Here is a 22,273-nt window from a genome sequence, read left to right as displayed (position 1 = left end):
GAAACAACTTAAAGAAGACTAGTATGTTTGGTGCTTATATGAGCAAAAGAAAGAACCGCAAGTAGTAAAACTGAAGAGACAAGGATGATTATATCCACCTTTGGACTATATGATTGGTTAAATACATATCTAGATCTGATAAGTGAGGTCTGAACTGCACTGTAATAGTTGGCTATTTGTAATAATTACATTCAATAATAAATGAAATAATTCAAGGAAAATGTATGGATGAAAATTATTGCAGTAGGGTTGCAACTTAAGGTACTCTACATTTATTTAAATATCAGAAAAAAGTGAAACCATTTCAGGAGAGGTGAGACAAATAAGTGAAAAAATCAGGAGGGAAAATATTTTCTGAGAGTTTCAAGGAAGAATGTTTGAAATTATATGAAATTCTGCAGATAGATCAAAGAAGATACTAATTGAAAGGAATTCTTTGAATATTAAAACACTGAGATAATTTTCTTTGAAAAGAGTATTTTCAATTGGAAAGGAGAGGATGTCAAGATGAAATTGATTAATGAGAGAATGGTATCCCTATGTTCTCCTCCAATTTGCACACTTCTGACATAACTGGCTAACTTTCTAGTATGGAGTTTCCCTGTTTATATGTATACATACAGATGTTGATTGAATTGTTTTTCTAATTTTTCACTTCACCATATTAATACTTAACATCCACACCCCCTTGGCATGACCTAGACTTTGGATTTAGCCAAGTGATTGCTTTGGCCAATGAAATGTTAGTGGATGCAAAACAAAACAGTTATAAACCTATGTTTACATAGCTGTGCTTGCCTTTTTGATTTGGCATCTGGTATAAGACGATTATACAGCATCAATGATAGCTTTATTACAGGGAATTTGTTCTTATTCCTGATTATGAGGGATGAGCAGTCCCAAGATCTGCAGTTGGCAAGCTGGAGACTCAGGAGAGCTGAGGGTTTAAGTTCCCGTCCTAAAGCCAGAAGGCTCACGCATGACCCAACAAGTGCAGATGCTTCAGTTCAACTGCGAAGGAAGAAAAAGGCCAATGGCCCAGCTCAAGCCAATAGGGCAGAAGGAGTTCCCTCATACTTGGGGAAGGATCAGCATTTTTGCTCTACTCAGGGCTTCAGTTGATTGGATGAGGGCCATCCACGCTAGGGAGGGCAATCTGTTTTACTCAGTCTACTAATTCAAATGTTAATCTCATCCAGAAACATCCTCACAGATACAGACACAACCAGAATAATGTTTGACCAAATATCTGGGCACCTGGTGGCCCAGTCAAATTGACATGTAAAATTGCACATCACAGGGAATGTAAAGAGAAAAAGACATTCAACAGAGAGAAAGTAGAGGAGTAAATAGTAAAAGCAAAGGTGGATACAATACTGATATATAGAGAAAGTGTATGCATTACATATATATATATATATATATATATATAATTTAGGGAAAGTATATATACTTAGAGAAAGAGAGAGAATGGGAGAGGAAAGAGAAAGAATTCTTCGTGAATAGGAAGAGACATGCAGGGTCTTTGGGGATATTAGACATCTTATACTTCTTGGCCTGGGGGTGATTTATTTTGTACAAATTTGTTATTCTGCATTTTGTTCTTATAAACACCTTTCTTTAAATGTATTGTATTTCAAAATAAAGTTGTTAAAATGTCACAGAAAATGAAGGAAGCTGTTGTCTCCATTGGAATAATTGTTGAGTTGCTGAATTCTTGTGAAAACAAGAAATAAAAATGACTATTTGTTGTTAAAGAATATATCATTTCTATCTATGATTTTGGATGTAGTTCTGTTTCTGATCCAAGCTATGATCATGCATTGGGAAGCTTGAAAAGACATGAAATTGTGAGGCAGAACTGATAACAGGTTTAAAGATGGGAATGATGACTGAGGGAGATAAACACTCCTTACTGAATAAGTAGTATTATTAAGAAGATGAGTAGATTACAGTAACATGAAGGGATTTGGGAAAGGAAATTGGGCTTGTGCCTCGGGCCTGTGACCTTCACAATGTTTTGCCAGTGTTCCAAAAGTATTTTTTTTGAAATTCTGACTCCTGTTGACCTTTTTTCCCTGTTGGGTGAGACAGGAAGCCTGGAGGATGCTTGTGTGGGGGGGAACATCCTCCTCCAAGTTGGGATAAGGCTCTGGTAGTTTCTTTTCCTTTTAACTGTAGGTATTTTGTCATAGAAAATGCTCTAGATATGTTTCAAAAAGATCACTCTTTTCCTCCCCCTGTAAGATGTGAAGGAGTAGGTAGTTCCGGGATCTTTGCTTCCTCACTGAGAGAATCTGGTGGGATTCCTGGAGGAAAAGCCTGAGTCTCTCACGGGTTTCCCATTTTTATAAGTCTACACTCATCCTCAAGTAATTTATCAAAATTATCAGTTAATTGCCCAAATCACTCTTTTAAGTAGTCCTACCAGCTTATGGTTCCAGTGGCTGATGCTTCAGGTAAGCAGATCTTGGTGTGACTCCCTGGATGCACCTGTCTCCAGATTTTGGGGTGGCAGTTTGACTTATAACCTCAGTTCTCTGTTGGGTCCAAAAATAGTTGTTAAGTTTAACTTTCTCTAGCTTTTTTCTTATTGTAAGAATAGCAGTGACAGCTTCCAAGTCTTTGTATTTTGAAACTGAAACGGAAAGCTTCTGATAATTTTTTTCCAAATGCTTTATATCAAATGGTAGGCTTTCAAACTAAGTGTTTTCAAAGATATGCATATTGTATTCTGATAGCTTTTTTCATATGTAGAGCAAATACCAGTTTGAAGTAAACAGAGAAGGAAATAATTTTAAATAAAATATTAAAATGTGACAAAGTAGTTATTTAAACTAAATGAGTTTAAAAAATTCTTTCAACACACAATATAATCAACTGAGCTAACAATTCTAATTTGTAAAGTTCACATTAAAATTTAAGAGACTCAACTCATATCCAGATCTTGATTGTTAATATCATTCTTTAATAAAAGGAATCAGGTCTCCTTGGGGAAATGGTGGGTTCTAGTACTAGGGCAATGAAAATACAGAATGAGCTTAGAGTGTCCTGTAGTGCCAGAAAATAAGCAAATGCTCAAGTGCAAACACACACACATAAACTACAGGGATCTGTCAAGAGACACTGGAGCTAAAACTGTAATAATTTGAGCAACAATTTATGATAAAGTGGTATTGAATTTTAACCCATTATAAAATAAATATATATGAATCCATAGTGAGATAAGTAAATGATTGAATAAATAAATAGAGAAGAACTGACTAACCTTCCACACAGAAGAATTACAGATAATTTTTGTGGATACTTTACCCTTAAGGAGATGGAACATAACTCCCCACACCTTAAGTGTGGGCTACTCATAATGATTTCCTTTCAAAGGGGGGAGTATAGAAATGGTAAAAAATGAGTAAGTTTACAGTGAAGAAACTTGACAAACACTACCTCAGCCAGGTGACAAGGTACTATCAACATTGGTAAATATGTCCATAGCAGGTACCACTGACAAATGTAACAAGAGCAGCCCTTCACCTTGTGTTCTTTGTCCCAAAACACATACCCCAATCTAATAATAAGGAAAACACCAAATAAATCCCAATTGAGAGACATTATACAGAATAACTTATCATTACTTGCTATAGACTGAATTGTGTTCTGCCAACATTCATATTTTGAAACCCTAACCACAAATGTGATTTTTTTCTGGAGATAGGGTTTTTGAGAGGTAACTAAGGTAAATGAGGTCATAAGGATGGGGCCCTGGTCTCATAGGATTGTGGCCTTAGAAGAAGAGGAAGATATTCTCTCCCCCAGCATGTGAGGACACAGTGAGAAGGCAGCTGTCTACAAGCCCTCATCAGGATCTGAACATGCTGGCACCCTGACCTCATATTTTCAGCTTCTGAAACTGTGGGAAAATAACTTTCTGTTATTTAAACTATCTAATATATGGTATTTTGTTATGACGGCCTTAGCAGGCTAATACAGTACTCCTCAAAAGTATCAACATTATAATAAACAAGGAAAGCCTGAGAAACTGTGACAGCTAAGAGGAGCCTAATAAAGACTAAGTGTAATATGGTATCCTGGATAGGATACTGGAAGAAAAAGAAACATTAGGTGGGAAACCTGAATAAAGCACAGACTTCAGTTAATAATACAATATCTGTAGTTGTTCATTAATTGTGACAAGTGTACCATGCTAACATAAGATGTTAATAATAGGGAAAAGCATGTATGGGGTAAATATGGGCACTCTTACTACTATTGTCACCCTTCAAATCTGAAATGATTGCAAAATGATTTTACCTAATTTATGTATGAACCTGTGCTTATAGAAGGTCTGGAAGGTCTTCTGACAGTTTAATCAATCACTTCATAAACAATGGAAGAAATCTCAGAAATGATACTGCAGTGAGTCTGGAAATTAGAACTGAATAAGAATGTCCTTTGGGGATCTCACAGTGAAATGAAAGTGTAAAACTCTCATAGTTTACTGTATAATGTATTTTTTATTATACTTAATTTCTAGTTCAACAATCATTCTATCAAACATCTAAAATGCATCCTTTGGTTTATGCATTTTACAATCCACTTAGAGAAAAAAAAGTAAACATCTTTTTCAGTTGACTCATCTGTAAAATTGGAGAGTTGACTTGATAAGCACAAATAGAATGTCTAGCTATAAATACTGTATGTTTTACGTTATTAAAGAAGCAAATAGAATGGTATCATACAAAGTGTTTCATGTTTTCACTTTTCCAGAAGCCAGCAAACTTAGTACCTTGTAGCATATCTATAGCAAGAATAGTCCTGTATATAGTAAGGCTTCCAAGAAAGGATCTTTTTAATATGTCCTCCCTTGTGTCAGAGTATAAGGAGCTTCTCTGGCCCAAGAAAACCAAGCTAGGAATTTTAGGGGTTTCACATATATTTTCAACTAAAAAAAATGGGACTAATTTCTCTCATTTGCACTGCATTCAAAGATAAATATAACTATAATTTTTAATGGTACTATCTCTGAAATATATTTCACATTTTATTACAATAAGTTAATATACTACATGACTTGCATAAACTTTTATTACAAGATGTTTTAAACTTACTCACTGAAATCTTTAAAAAAAAGTTTCACATTTTGCTGGTTATTTTCAAATACAGGTGGAGAAAATGTCATGGAAGCTGACATGACGCCCTGCAGCTAAAGGTCAATTTCTTCTGTAAATTAAAGAATTCAAGTATTTAGAAAAGTAATTTATAAGGCCAGTTAACTTAGTTATATATTCTAATGATTTCCTAGCTACTGTATCTCTGCAAGTAATCCTATTTGATAACTACAAACCTCTAGATTAAGTAATAAACATCCTTAAAGCCAGCTACTGACAGAAACAATTTTAGAAGAATTGATGGCTCCCTCCTTTGATCAGAGAGAAAAAGTAATAAGGTTTTGTAGCTAAGTCCCCAAGGCACTGACCATGGCCCTTTTCCCCAGACCTAGGGAGGTAAAAATACCACGTTTTATTTTAAAAACGATTATCTTTCCATTGAAGTGTTGGTTCCATGGTTAATGATGTGGTAAGATAGAGATAATTTCCAAGTGGAAAAATAGAAAAGTGACTTCCAGATTTGAAAAGTTTCTATATCTAGAAACATTGTTTGACTCAAACACTGCCTCTTTTCATATAGTACATATACACATATATATGATATATATATATATACACATATTGTGTTATATATACCTCTTATACAACTTTTAAATATACCTCATATAACTTTTATATATTATATATACATATGTATAACTTTTGTATAAACCTATTATATAACCTCTACATAATAATAATTTAAATATATTATATTATTCATTATATAGGCATACATTGTTTTGTTATGCTTTACTTTATTGTGCTTCATAGATATTGTGTTTTCACAAATTGAAGGTTTGTGGCAACTCTGCATCAAGCAAGTCTATTGGTGCCATTTTTCCAACAGCATTTGCTCATTTCATGCCTATGTATCACATTTTGGTAATTCTCACAATATTTCAAACTTTTTCACTTTTATTATATTTGCTATGGTGACCTGTGATCAGTGTTTCTTGATGTTACTACTATGACTCTGAAAGCACAGAGATGTTTAGCGTTCTTTTAGCGATAAAGTAAATTTTAATTAAAGTGTGTACTTTGGATTTTTTAGACATATGCTACTGCACACTTAATAGACTACAGTATAGTGTAAACATAATTTTTATATGCACTGGGAAATCAAAAAATTGTTGGGATTGCTTTATTGAGATATTTCATTGCAATGTTCTGGAACTGAACCCACATCTTTGAGGTATGCCTGTATATTATACATTATATTATATGTAATATATAATAATATATATCTTATATATATCTATAATATATATGTTTACCTTTATACACATATATGCCTCTCACTATATATGTTTCATGCCTTTCAGTCTTCAATGATTAACGAGAGGAAGAGAAATTACCAGTGAGTAAAGGACTTTTCTCTCCAGCTACAAGTCTGTCCCTCAGGAAGAGATAACAGATCTATTCCCATCTTTAGCCTCTCAGTCACTCCCCTTAGTTCCTTTCACGTCAAAGGAGAGAAGCGTTGTTACGGGCTGAATTGCGTTACTCAAAAAGATATGTTGATATTCTAACCCCTAACACCTCAAAATGTTACCTTATTTGAAAATAGGGTCTTCACAGAAGTAATCAAGTTTAAGTGTGGTCATTAGGGTGGGCCCTTACCCAATATGACTGGTGTCCTTATAGAAAGAGGAAAACACATAGGAAGACAGGGGAAATGTCATGTGACAATAGATGCTCAGGTTGAAGTTCTATAGCTAACAAGTCAAGGAGTGCCGAAGATTGCCTGGGAACCACTATCAACTAGGAAGTAACAAAGAAGCATTCTCCCCTACAGAGTTTAGAGGAAGCATGCCTACTGATACCTTGATTTTGTACTTTTTGCCTCCAGAACTGTGGAACAATAACTTTCTGCTGCATTGAGCCATTCAGCTTGTGGTACTTAGTTACGGCAGCAGTAGGAATCTAATAAAGGATTGATGGATCTTGTTTAATAAGGTGGGATTAGATATGCTAAAACATTAGAAGTAGTGCTTCATCCCCCTCTAGTACTTTTTTCCTCCATATATTTGGCTAAATAGGCAGAAACTGCTTCTTAGAATTGGAGATTATGAGCCCCTGCAAGGTGAAATTACTTATTCCAAATGAGTTTTTAACAGATGCCAAGCTTTGGGAAGCAGTATGTGTGTGTGTCTATGTGGATCTTTGTCTATCAGTTGGTTTAGCAGTGGCTTCCTGTGACTGACTAAGTACTATTTACTTTCCCAGGTGGAGGGTAAATGAACAGATTAATTAAATATGCACCAATCCATAATGCTTCAACTTCCTAAGCCATTAAATTATCAGGTAGTATCAGAGAGTGTCAGGTAGTGACATATAGTATTAGTTATTTCCAGAGCATTTTTTGTTTATTCTATTAGCAAAGTGTAAAATAAAAACAAAATTGTTCTCTTAATTACCATTCAATTCAATTTTTAATCATGTAGGATCTTTGGGTTTTGTTCTTACAGTTACTTTTTTTAGAAGAGGGATACTGTCATTCATTTCTCAAACATAAACTGTTAGTATGGGGCTCAGCAATATTAGAAATCCAAAATCTTTTAGTAAATGTGCAGAAGGATAAATGAATGAATATGTAAAAGATAAGCATATTTCACTTGTGTGTAATGAGACTCAGTAAACATTATCATCACATGAGAAAATGTAGTGGCATTTGTCCCTATTGACAGAGAAACTGACCAAATGATGGGCTTGTATGGAGAAACCTTGAGTTTTGTTTGGCTTTTCAAACCATGAATCAAGTGTTGGCAGAAAATTAATTAACCTCTAATTTCCATGATTATTTTATTAATTATCCAGCATCCACAAAGTTTACTACGTTTGTCCCAATTCTGTCATCCATAGCTGACACGCTTGTCTCATACTTCATTGATCAGAGTTCAATTGTGAGTTCCCAGCTGCAGACTTCAGATAGAAATGTTAACAGTGTCGAGAATCCAGGCTGTCATGTGACATCATCAAGATGGACCCAGAGGATAGAAAAATGATGCTCACAGTGATCCAGCGTTCCTTTTTCCACAACCAGAAGAACATGCAACCATCACCACTACCCCACTGTCACACAAGCCTTTATTTTCTTTCTTTTTTTTAATTAAAAAAAATTTTGGTCACGTCATGTGGCTTGTGGGATCTTAGTTCCCCAACCAGTGATTGAACCCACATCCTCAGCAGTGAAAGCACAGGGTCCTAACCACTGGACTACCAGAGAATTCCTGAAACCTTATTTTCACTTGCCATCTTGGAGAGGAACATGAGGAGGAAGAGGATATTTGAGGGATTCTTTTATTTAAGGAAATAAGCTACCTAAATAAATCAGAGGAAACATCAATTTTAACGATCTTTGGCTCCATGTTATCCTGAAAAGTTCGGATTTAGGAGAAAAACTATTCAAAAATGAAAAGAAAACCTAAGTTTCTATTTTACATCTGGATAAGAAGTTGCCAAGATTTCCAGCTGAGTTTCAATACCCAAAGGTCTTCTAGGGCTAACTTCACACACCATCAACTCTCCCTCATTATCTTTCATTCTTTAGTACTCTCCACAATGACTGCATCACTAAGTTGAAAATTTCCTTATATCCTGTAATCTTAATTTGCTAAATTTAATAGATACTTATTAGTCACCATCTTCCTCAACTTTACTATAGCATTTGTCAGAGAAGATTTTGCTTTAAAAAAATAATAAACAACTTTTCTCCTGGCTTCTCTGATACTTTGATTTCGTATTTTTTCTTTTATGTCTTAGGTCTTTCCTTCTCATTCTCTTTAAAGGAGTTTAGAACTCCTCTACTACCTCTTACCTAAGTATTAGGGTCTCAGACTTTGGCCTCTTTCTTGCTTCTATATCATCTCTCTAGGTGGTCTTATTCATCCCCAGTATTTCACGCACCACTTCTTGTTGATGGTTCACTGTTATAGGCTATACTTTCTCTTCTGCTCTCCAGATACATATTTCAAACTGATTACTTAACTCTTCCATTTAGCTGGTTCACAGAACACAACATGCCAGTAACCATACATGATATAATATGCCCAAAATAACATGTCCAAAATGAAACACTGATCTCATCCCATCCACAATTCAATTTGTCCTATTATGTTCTCTACATTAATAAATTATCTTTCCTCCAGTCACTCAATATGAAGACATAGAAACATCATTTAACACTAACCTCTATTAAACCACTAAATCCAATTAATCATAAATTCCTATGAATTATAACTCTTACATATATCTCAAAGCTGTCTCTCTCTCCAGCTTTGTGACAATCACATGAGTCTAAGCCAACATCTGTCATATGGATTACTGTAAGAGTTTCCACATTGGTCTTTCCTTCTCCACTATTTACACTGGCAAAAAAAAAAAAAAAAAAGTATTTTTCCACACAGCAGCCAGAGTGACATCTAAAATATTTAAAAAACAAACAAACAAACAAAACTTCAAAATTGGCTTCTTGCTCTCCTCTATGATTCGGCTAAAATCTAAGTTCTGTAGGCTCTGTATTTTTGTCCAGAAGGTCTTATATGATTTAATCCCTTTTCAATGGACTTGTTTCATGTCATTAAAAAATCCATGGCTTCCAAAAGCACTGTTTCTTCTTCCTGAAATAACAAACAATTCTTGCTAAACATGTTTATTTAAATATTTTTAAATGTGATATACACATACACAAAAGAGAGTGCATTATTTTTCTACTACTCAGCTTAAAATAGAACCACTAAAGTCCTTTGAAAATTCTTCCTAGTTTGTATCCCTGGCTATACCCTGTTTCCTACAGAAAATCACTTTCATGTTAACAATTCTCTTGCATATCTTTATATTCTTACAACAAAATTACAAACCTGTAAAAATGTGTTGCTTAAGTTTGTCTATTTTGTCTAGTATTGTCCCCAGTAGAGTCATAGGTTTATATTCTCCAGTGGATATATTTTTTTCATTAAATACCATATTTTTGCAATTCATTCATTATAGGAAATTGTAGTTCACCTATTTTCTTGATTTATGTCCTTCATTGAATGAATGCATCACAGTGCATTTTTCTATTATATTTTTGATGCATACTTGCATTATTACTAGCTTTTTATTTAAAAAGAATACTATTTAAAATTTTTGTGCATGGATTCTAGTGGGTACACACATATAAAGATTCGTCAATGGCAAGTACCTGGGGAAGAAAACTTCATAACATAAAACACATATGTTTAAAACTTGGGAAACTGACAATATTTGACCATTTATTAACCTACAACATTTAGAAGTTTATATGATTCAGCCTTACATATATTTAACTTGAATAAACAAGACAAAATCAATTCCAATGTAGATATATGCAATTTACACTTATTTTCACTCATTCTGGGACTTGTCTTTTCAGGGCATGTTTTTATAAAATGTTAACATGATCAAATGTATTATAATTTTTTTGTGTTTTTTTTAAAGAAACATTTAAAACTGGGTGATGAAATTTTTGTTTTGCAGTTGAAGAGTTTTACTGTTGACAAATGCATTTTAATCCTTAATTTGTGTATGTGAGAAGGGGTGAATTTTAAAAATCTCTTCTTATTTTTTGAAAGTGTATAACCAGTTTCTCCAGCATCATTAGTTTAAAAGGTCTATTTATTTTCCACTGACCTCTCATATATTAACCAAGATTTCATATATTCAACTTCTGCTTTTGAAGTCTTTATTGTACCAATACAAAAATATTTGAATTATGAAAATATATAAGAAGTCAAAATATGTGCTAGATACAGTCTGTCAACCTTATTTGTCTCCTCAGCATACACAGTTCTTAAAAAACGTATATGCATTGCTTTGTCTTCAGTTTTTACTGATGTGTATAATGATGTTGATATTCCCACTTCTAAGTCATGAGAGCTTCTCTTGGTAGCTTTTAGAATTTTCTCATTGTCTTTGATAGTCTTATATTTCACTAAAATACTTCTTGGTCAGAACTTTCCCTTCTTTCCCAATTTTGGAATTCTATGGGTCCTTGTTTATTTCTAGGAAATTAATCTCTATTGTTTCTTTAAAATTTTCCACTTCACTATTATTTTTCTTTAAGTCTGATTATTTTTTACGCAGTTATTGATCTTTCTGTGTCTATTCTACTTAAAATGATATTTATTTGTCTAGTTTTTAAATTTATTGATCCTTTTGTGCATCCTCTTTAAAGTACTAACATTTGTTCTTCCAACCTGTATCAGTTTTCTGGGGCTGCCATAACAAATATCACAGACAGGAGAGCTTAATCAACAGAAATTTATTTCTCATAGTTCTGGAGATTAGAAGTCAAGACAAAGTGCCCCCAAGTTTTGTTTGTTTGTCCTTGGCTTGCAGATGGCTGCTTTCTCTCAATATCCCCACATGGTCTTTCCTCTGTGGGTGCATGCTTTGCATCTCTTTGTGTGACTAAATTTCCTCTTCTAATAGTGACACAAGTCAGATTGGATTGTGTCTCACCAAAAGGCCTCATTTTAATTTAATCACCTCTTTAAAGGCTCAGTCTCCAAATGCAGTCATATTCTGAGGTACCAGGGGTTAGGGCTTCAATATCGTTTAATAAATGATCATTTAATAAATCATTTAATAAATGATTTTGTGGGTGTGGGGCACAATTCAGCCCATAACACAACTCATAATTTATTCTTCAGATGTATGTTTTACTATTTGTGTTATCTTTATAAAAATTCAATGGTTGTATTTTCATATCTAAATAAGTCCACTTGTAAAAGTATTTCCTTTTCTTGTGTTACATTCGTAAAGTATTTTCTTTATTTCATTATCAACCCCTCTGTTCTAACACTTCTACATCTAGTGGCATTTGCAATCAAGGTTCTCCCTTTTACTTTTTGTTATTATTGCTGTCTTTTTTGTAAGTACATTTTAAATTAGTTTCCCTCCTCAGATGTCTTATTTTAATACATGACTGTGTGAAGGATGAAGAAACATTAACTCAGTTTTGTTTGTTAAAATTCCAGCAAATATTCCACAAAGTCAGACCATTCTTTCATTTCCCCAGGAGAAGCAGGTTTGGGCAGTAAGCTCCCAAATTATTCTTTTGGATTGGAAAGGGAAAGTGCATGGGGTGTAATACTGGAGGATATTCAGTTGATGATTCAACTGTTTTCTGCAACTCTTGAAAAGACCAAGATTTCTAAGTTACTTATCTGGAATAAGAGATTTTGCTGATGCTTCTGACTTATGCAATCAGGGGGTAGACACTAATTTTCCCAGGGAGATGGTTTCTTTTATTCTAATTTGACTTCTAAGAATTATTCTTGCTGCCTTCTGCTCCAGCTAGAATCAACCACCTCCCTGGTCAGCAAAGCACACAAGTTCCCAGCACTGTTTTCTAACAGTTTTTGTAGTTGTTTCCCAGAATCCTGGATGCTCTGTGTTTAAGAGTTGATCTTACTTGAGGGAGACTGCAGGCTGGCAATTCAATATCTTTGCAAAAACTTGAAATTCTCAGCTTCACGTTATTGTTATTATTATTGTCATGATTACTATGTTAATCTAACATCTTGCGTATACTATGACACTTTCTCCCAATACATATTCCAACTTATTGGTAACCAAGGAAATACAATCAGGCTTAAATGATCACTGATTTTTTCCATCAGTCAGTACCTGTTAAGTGCTGGATAATATCATTTAATAAATGAATTATTTATTGAGTTAAAAAAGCCTTGAGAGGTTATCTATTCATAGTTGCCTGAAAATAACTGCTATATTTCATATTCTATTATGTATATTATGTATTTTCTCAGCTACTAACTACAATCTGTTCTTGAAAATGAGACATAATCTCTGATGAGTGCTAGGGATCTGGCAGACATTGCTATTAGAAGATTTTTATATTTTGCCAGAAATATTACATAAATATTTAAATGAAATTATTGCATCTGTTTATATATCCTACTGGCCAGTAAGCCAATTAAAGTCAAGAGCTATTCCTCATTAACCCATTGAATACACTGACATCAAATATTTACTCAGAGTTTTTCATGTGCCATGTACATTTTTGATTGAGATGATTCTGACTCAGTCTTACATCCAATGCAAGCATATTCTATGAGGGTAGAACCCATGAAAACAAAGACTCATAAATAATAAATGTTGAGAAATAAAGATTGCTTCAATGGTTAAATATTTAACTGGAGATAATAGGGATGCCTGTCTAGGTAGGCCCTTGTCATGAGGATTTGACTGAATCTAAATGTTTAGCTGATCAAACAGAACTCTAGGGAGAAGAACACGTTGAAATATTTAGAAGCACATTAAACATAAATCAAAAGTTAAAGTAGAAAGATATAAAATTACAGCTAGTAGTTCTCAGAAGTCTCTTGTCTATTTCAGCCTAGAGCAGGATGTTACATGGTTACCAGATTTTGTATTTATAGGAACCAAATATTACATGGGTAAGTGACATAAATGCAAAATTAAGTTAAAAAAGATTCAACCACAAAAAAGTCCAACTTAAGAAAAAAGGGGAGATATAATAGAATTTGTCAGAGACAAACATGTGGACAAAAGATTCTTTGTGAAATTTAATATTATATCTGACTCATTTCTAATGCAAGGATGCATCAACATATGCAAATCAATCAATGTGATAAACCATATTAACAAATTGAAGGAGAAAAACCATATGATCATCTCAATAGATGCAGAAAAAGCTTTTGACAAAATTCAACAGGCATTTATGATAACCCCCCCCCCAGAAACTAGGCATAGAGGGAACTTACCACAACATAATAAAGGCCATATATATGACAAACCCAGAGCCAACATCATTCTCACTGTTGTGGCCTCTCCCACTGAGGAGCACAGGCTTCGGATGCGAAGGCTCAGCGGCCCTGGCTCACGGACACAGCCACTCCATGGCATATGGGATCTTCCCATACCGGGGCACAAACCCATGTCCCCTGCATTGGCAGGTGGACTATCAACTACTGCACCAGCAGGGAAGCCCTGGACACCTTATTTTTGATAAAGGAGGCAAGAATATACAATGGAGAAAAGACAGCCTCTTCAATAAGTTCTTCTGGGAAAACTGGACAGCTACATGTAAAAGAATGAAATTAGAACACTCCCTAACACCATACAGAAAAATAAACTCAAAATGGATTAAAGACCTAAATGTAAGGTCAGACACTATAAAACTCTTAGAGGAAAACTAGCCAGAACACTCTATGACACAAATCACAGCAAGATCCCTTTTGACCCACCTCTTAGAGGAATGGAAATAAAAACAAAAATAAAAAAATCGGACTGAATGAAACTTAAAAGCTTTTGCACAGCAAAGGAAAACATAAACAAGATGAAAAGACAACCCTCAGAATGGGAGAAAATACTTGCAAATGAAGCAACTGACAAGGGATTAATCTCCAAAATTTACAAGCAGCTCATGCAGCTCAATATCAAAAAAAACAGACAATCCAATCCAAAAATGGGCTGAAGGCCTAAATAGACACTTCTCCAAAGAAGATATACAGATTGCCAACAAACACATGAATGGATTCTCAACATCACTAATCATTAGAGAAATACAAATCAAAATTACAATGAGGTATCATCTCACACTGCTCAGAATGGCCATCAGCAAAAAATCTACAAATGGAGACCTTCAAGATGGCAGAGAAGTAAGATGTGTAGATCAACTTCCTCCCCACAAATACATCAGAAATACATCTACATGTGGAACAACTCCTATAGAACATTTACTGAATGCTGGCAGAGGACCTCAGACTTCCCAAAAGACATGAAACTCCCCACATACCTGGGCAGGGCAAAAGAGAAAAAGAAAAACACAGAAAAAAGAATAAGGATCGGACATGCATCTCTGGGAGGTACCTGTGAAGGAAGAAAAGTTTCCACACACAGGAAGCCCCTTCACTGCTGGAGATGGTGGGTGGGCAGGGGGGGATCTTCGGAGCCAAAGAGGAGAGCACAGCAACAGGGGTGCAGAGGGCAAAGTGGAGAGATACCCGCACAAAGGATTGGTGCCAACCAGCACTCACCAGCCTGAGAACCTTGTTTGCTCACCCACTGGGGCAGGTGGGGTCTGGGAGCTGAGGCTCAGGTTTCCGAGGTCAGATGCCTGGGGAAAGACTGGGGTTGGCTGTGTGAACGCAGCCTGAAGGGGGCTAATGCACCACAACTAGACAGGAGGGAGTCCAGAAAAATGTCTGGACCTGCCTAAGAGGCAAGAGACCATTGTTTCAGGGTTCTCTAGGAGAGAGGATTCAGAGCACCATCTAAACGAGCTTCAGAGATGGGCACGAGCCACGGCTCTCAGCATGGACACCAGAGATGGGCATGCAATGCTAAGGCTGCTGTTGCAGCCACCAAGAAGCCTGTGTGCAAACACAGGTCACTATCCACACTTCCCCTCCTGGGAGCTTGTTCAGTCCGCCACTGCCAGGGTCCCATGATCCAGGGATAACTTCCCTGGCAGAACAAACGGCACACCTCAGGCTGTTGCAACAACTTCTTGGCCTCTGCCACCGCAGGCTTGCCCCACGTTCCATACCCTTACCTCCCCCCACCCGGCCTGAGTGAGCCAGAGCCCCCTAATCAGCTGCTACTTTAACCCTGTCCCATCTGAGTGAAGAACAGACACCCTCAGGTGACCTACACACAGAGGCAGGGCCAAATCCAAAGCTGAACCCCAGGAGCTGTGAGAACAAAGAAGAGAAAGGGAAATCTCTCCCAGCAGCCTCAGGAGCAGAGGATTGAATCTCCACAATCAACTTAATGTACCCTGCATCTCTGGAATACCTGAATAGACAACGAATCATCTCAAAGTTTAAGCGATGGACTTTGGGAGCAACTGTAGACTTGGAGTTTGCTTTCTGCATCTAATTTATTTCTGGTTTTATGTTTATCTTAGTTTACTATTTACATTTTATTATCATTGGTAGGTTTGTTTATTGATTTGGTTGCTTTCTTCCTTTTTTTATGTATATATATTATTTTTCCTTTTTCTCTTTTTGTGAGTGTGTATGTGTGTGCTTCTTTGTGTGATTTTGTCTGTATAACTTTGTTTTACTGTTTGCCCTAGCGTTCTGTCTGTTTTTTGGTTTTTGTTTTGTATAGATTTTAGTGCTTGTTATAATTAGTGGATTTGTTTTTTGGTTTGGTTGCTCTCTTCTTTCTTTCTTTATTGCTTTTTAATTTTTAATATTTTTTTTAAATTTTAATAACTATTTTATTTTATTTTAATTTATTTTCTCTTTCTTTCTTTCTGTTTTTCTCCCTTTTCTTCTGAGCCATGTGGTTGACAGGGTCTTCATGCTCTGGGCAAGTGTCAGGCCTGTTTCTCTGAGGTGGAAAAGCCAAATTCAGGACATTGGTCCACGAGAGACCCTCCAGCTCCATGTAATATCAAACAGCAAAAGCTCTCCCAGAGATCTCCACCTCAAATCTAAGATCCCGCTCCACTCAATGACCAGCAAGCTACAGTGCTGGACACCGTATGTAAACAAGTAGAAAGACAGGAATACAACCCGACCCATTAGCAGAGAACCTGCCTAAAATCATAACAAGGACACAGGCACCCCAAAACACACCACCAGATGTGGTTCTGCCCACCATAAAGATAAGGTCCAGCCTCATCCACCAGAACACAGGCACTAGTCGCCTCCACCAGGAAGCCTAAACAACCCACTAAACAACCTTACCCACTAGGGTCAGACACCAAAAACAGTGGGAACTACAAGCATGCAGCCTGTGAAAAGGAGATGCCAAACACAGTAAGTTAAGCAAAATGAAAAGACAGAGAAACACAGCAGATGAAGGAACAAAGTAAAAACCACCAGACTAAACAAATGAAGAGGAAATTGGAAAAAAATTCAGAGTAATGATAGTAAAGATGAAACAAAATCTTGGAAATAGAATGGAGAAAATACAAGAAATGTTTAACAAGGAACTAGAAGAACTAAAGAACAAACAATGATGAACCACAAAATAAATGAAATTAGAAATCTCTAGAAGGAATCAATAGGAGAATAACTGAGGCAAAAGAACAGATAAGATACCTGAAAGATAAAATACTGGAAATAACTAACACAGAGCAGAATAAAGAAGAATGAAAAGAATTGAGGACAGTCTCAGAGACCTCTGGGACAACATTAATTCACCAACATTTGAAATATGGGGGCCCCAGAAGATGAAGAGAAAAAGAAAGGGACTGAGAAAACATTTGAAGAGATCATAGTTGAAAACTTCCTTAATATGGGAAAGAAAATAGTCAATCAAGTACAGGAAGTGCAGAGAGTCCCATACAGGATGAATCCAAGGAGAAACATGCCAAGACACATTTTAATCAAACTATTAAAAATTAAATACAAAGAAAAAATATTGAAAGCATCAAGGGATAAACAACAAATAACATAAAAAGGAATCCCCATAAGGTTAAGAGCTGATCTTTCAGCAGAAACCCTGCAAGCCAGAAGGGAGTGGCAGGACATATTGAAAGTCATGAAAGGGAAGAAACTACAACCAAGATTACTCTACCCAGAAAGGATCTCATTTAGATTCAACAGAGAAATTAAACCCTTACAGACAAGCAAAAGGTAAGAGAATTCAGCACCACCAAACCAGCTTTACAACAAATGCTAAAGGAAATTCTCTAGACAGGACACAGAAAAGAAGGAAAACACCTACAATAACAAACATATAACAATTAGGAAAATGGTAATAGGAACGTACATATTGATAACTACCTTAAATGTAAATGGATTAAATGCTCCAACCAAAAGACATAGACTGGCTGAATGGATACAAAAACAAGACCTGTATATATGTTATCTGCAAGAGACACAGTTCAGGCCTAGGGACACATACAGACTGAAAGTGAGGGGATGGAAAAAGATATTCCATGCAAATGGAAATCAAAAGAAAGCTGGAGTAGCAATTTTCATATCAGACAACAGAGGCTTTAAAATAAAGACTATTATAAGAGACAAAGAAGGACACTACATTAATTGAAGTGATTAATTGAAGACAAAGGTATAACAATTGTAAACATTTATGCACCCAACATAGGAGCATGTCAATACATAAGGCAAATGCTAACAGACATAAAAGGGGAAATCAACAGCAACACAATCATTGTAGAGGAATTTAACACCCCACCTTCACCAATGGACAGAACATCCAAATTATAAATAAATAAGCAAACACCAGCTTTAAATGATAGATGGACTTAATTGATATTTATAAGACATTCCATCCAAAAACAACAGAATACACTTTCTTCTCAAGTGCTCATGGAATATTCTCCAGGATAGATCATATCTTGGGTAACAAATCAAGCCTTGGTTAATTTAAGAAAATTGAAATTGTATCAAGTATTTTTTGACCACAATGCTATGAGACTACATATTAATTACAAGAAAATATCCATAAAAAATACAAACACATGGAGGCAAAATAATATGCTACTAAATAAAGAAGAGGTCACTGAAGAGATCAGACAGGAAATCAAAAATTGCCTAGAAACAAATGACAATGAAAACACGATGACCCAAAACCTACGGGATGCAGCAAAAGCAGTCTTAAGAGGGAAATTTATAGCAATACAATCCTACCTCAAGAAACAAGAAACATCTCAAATAAACAGCCTAAATTTACACCTAAAACAATTAGAGAATGAAGAACAAAAATCCCCTAAGTTAATAGAAAGAAAGAAATCATATTGATCAGATCAGAAATAAATGAAAAAGAAATGAAGAAAACAATAGCAAAGATCAATAAAACTAAAAGTTGGTTCTTTGAGAAGGTAAACAAAATTGATAAACCATTAGCCAGACTCATCAAGAAAAAAGGGGAGAAGACTCAAAAGTGTAGAATGAGAAATGAAAAAGAAGAAGTAACAACTGATACTGCAGAAATACAAAGGATCTTGAGAGATTATTACAAGAAAATATATGCCAATAAAATGGACAACCTGGAAGAAACAGACAAATTCTTAGAAAAGCACAACCTCCTGAGACTGAAACAGGAAACAATAAAAAATAAAAACAGACCAATCACAAGCACTGAAGTTGAGACCGTAGTTAAAAATCTTCCTACAAACAAAAGCCCAGGACCAGATGGCTTCACAGGCGAATTCTATCAAACATTGAGAGAAGAGCTAACACCTATCCTTTTCAAAGTCTTACAAAATATAGCAGAGGGAGGAACACCCCCAAAGTCATTCCACGAGGCCACCATCACCCTGATACCAAAACCAGATGAAGATGTAACAAAGATAGAAAACTACAAGCCAATATCACTGTTGAACATAGATGCAAAAATCCTCAACAAAATACTAGCAAACAGAATCCAAAAGCACATTAAAAGGATCATACACCATGATCAAGTGGGGTTTATCCCAGGAATTCAAGGATTCTTCAATATACACAAATCAATCAATGTGATAAACCATATTAACATATTGAAGGAGAAAAATCATATGATAACCTCAATAGATGCAGGAAAGCTTGTGACAACATTCCACACATATTTATGATAAAAACCCTCCAGAAAGTAGCCATAGAGGGAGCTAACCTCAACAAAATAAAGGCCATATATGACAAACCCACAGCCAACATTATTCTCAATGGTGAAAAACTGAAACAATTTCCTCTAAGGTCAGGAACAAGACAAGGTTGTCCACTCTCACCGCTATTATTCACCATAGGGTTGGAAGTTTTAGCCACAGCAATCAGAGAAGAAGAATAAATAAAAGGAATCCAAATCAGAAATGAAGAAGTAAAGCTGCCACTGTTTGCAGATGACATGATACTATACATAGAGAATCCTAAAGATACTACCAGAAACTACTAGAGCTAATCAATGAATTTGGTAAAGTAGCAGGATACAAAATTAATGCACAGAAATCTTTTGCATTCCTATACACTAATGATGAAAAATCTGAAAGAGAAATTAAAGAAACACTCCCATTTACCATTGCAACAAAAAGAATAAAATACCTAAGAATAAACCTACCTAAAGAGACAAAAGACCAGTATGCACAAAACTATTAGACACTGATGAAAGAAATTGAAGATGATACAAACAGTTGGAGAGATATACCATGTTCTTGGATAAGAAGAATCAACATAGTGAAAATGACTATACTACCCAAAGGAATCTACAGATTCAATGCATTCCCTATCAAACTACCAATGGCTTTTTTCACAGGACTAGAACAAAAAAATTCACAATTTGTATGGAAACACAAAAGACCCCGAATAGCCAAAGCAATCTTGAGAAAGAAAAACGGAGCTGGAAGAATTAGTCTGCCTGACTTCAGACTATACTACAAAGCTACAGTAATCAAGACAGTATGGTACTGGCACAAAAACAGAAATAGAGATCAATGGAATAGGATAGAAAACCCAGAGACAAACCCACGTTCATATGGTCACCATATTTTTGATAAAGGAGGCAAGAATATACAATGGAGAAAAGACAGCCTCTTCAATAAGTCCTGCTGGGAACACTGGACAGCTATATGGATGAAATTAGAGCACTCCCTAACACCATACACAAAAATAAACTCAAAATGGATTAAAGACCTAAATGTAAGGCCAGACACTATCCAACTCTTAGAGGAATACGTAGGCAGAACACAGCAAGACATAAATTACAGCAAGATGCTTTTTGACCCACCTCCTAGAGAAATTGAAAGAAAAACTAAAATAAACAAATGGACCTAATGAACCTTAAAAGCTTTTGCACAGCAAAGGTAACCATAAACAAGATGAAAAGACAACCCTCAAAATGGCAGAAAATATTTGCAAATGAAGCAACTGACAAAGGATTAATCTTCAAAATTCACTAGCAGGCCATGCAGGTCAATATTAAAAAAACAAACAACCCAATGCAAAAATGGGCAGATGACCTAAGTAGACATATCTACAAAGAAGATATACAGATTGCCAACAAACACATGAAAGGATGCTCAAGATCACTAATCATTAGGGAAATGCAAATCAAAAGTACAATGAGGTATCACCTCACACCTGTCAGAATGGCCATCATCAAAAAATCTACAAATAACAAATGCTGGAGAGGGTGTGGAGAAAAGGGAACCCTCTTGCACTGTTGGTGGCAATATAAATTGATACAGCCACTATGGAGAAGAGTATGGATGTTCCTTAAAAAAGGAAAAATAGAACTACCATACCACCCAGCAATCCCACTACTGGGCATATACCCTGAGAAAGCCATAATTTAAAAAGAGTCATGTACCACAATATTTACTTCAGCACTATTTACAATAGCCAGGACATGGAAGCAATGTAAGTGTCCATTGACAGATGAATGGATAAAGAAGATGTGGCACATATATACAATGCAATATTAGTCATAAAAGGAAATTAAATTGAGTTATTTGTAGTGAGGTAGATGGATCTAAAGTCTGTTATGCAGCGTGAAGTAATCAGAAAGAAAAAAAATCAAATACTATATGCTAACACATATATATGGAATCTAAAGAGAAAAAAAAAAAGATTCTGAAGAGCCTAGGAGCAGGACAGGAATACAGACGCAGGCATAGAGAATTGACTTGAGGACATGAGAAGAGGGAAGGGTAAGCTGGACTGAAGTGAGAGAGTGGCATGGACATATATACATTATGAAATGTAAAATAGATAGCTAGTGGGAAGCAGCCGCATAGCACAGGGAGATCAACTCGGTGGTTTGTGACCAACTAGAGGGGTGGGATAGGGAGGGTGGGAGGGAGACACAAGAGGGAAGGGGTATGGAGATATAGGTATATGTATAGCTGATTCAATTTGCTATACGGCAGAAACTAACACACAATTGTAAAGCAATTATACTCCAATAAGATGTCAAAAAAATAATCTAACTATTTACGGTTGGCTTTAGAGCCTTAATAAATAAAATGTATTGCAGATGCCAAACTACACATGGTGCTACATAGTATAACACATATTTAAATAGAAATCCATTCCTAATAGCAGATTGCTTTCTGTTCTTTTCATGTATTTGGTTTTATTTACCTTTTAAATAACTGGGGTGTGGAGTAACATGTATGGTTCAGAAAAGTACACCCTGACTTCAGACTTTCCCTTCACTTTATTTTCAAT

The sequence above is a fragment of the Mesoplodon mirus genome (genome assembly GCF_964341445.2).
Source record: "Mesoplodon mirus genome assembly, chromosome: 5".
Classification (NCBI taxonomy): domain Eukaryota; kingdom Metazoa; phylum Chordata; class Mammalia; order Artiodactyla; family Ziphiidae; genus Mesoplodon; species Mesoplodon mirus.
This window is presented reverse-complemented; position numbering follows the sequence as displayed.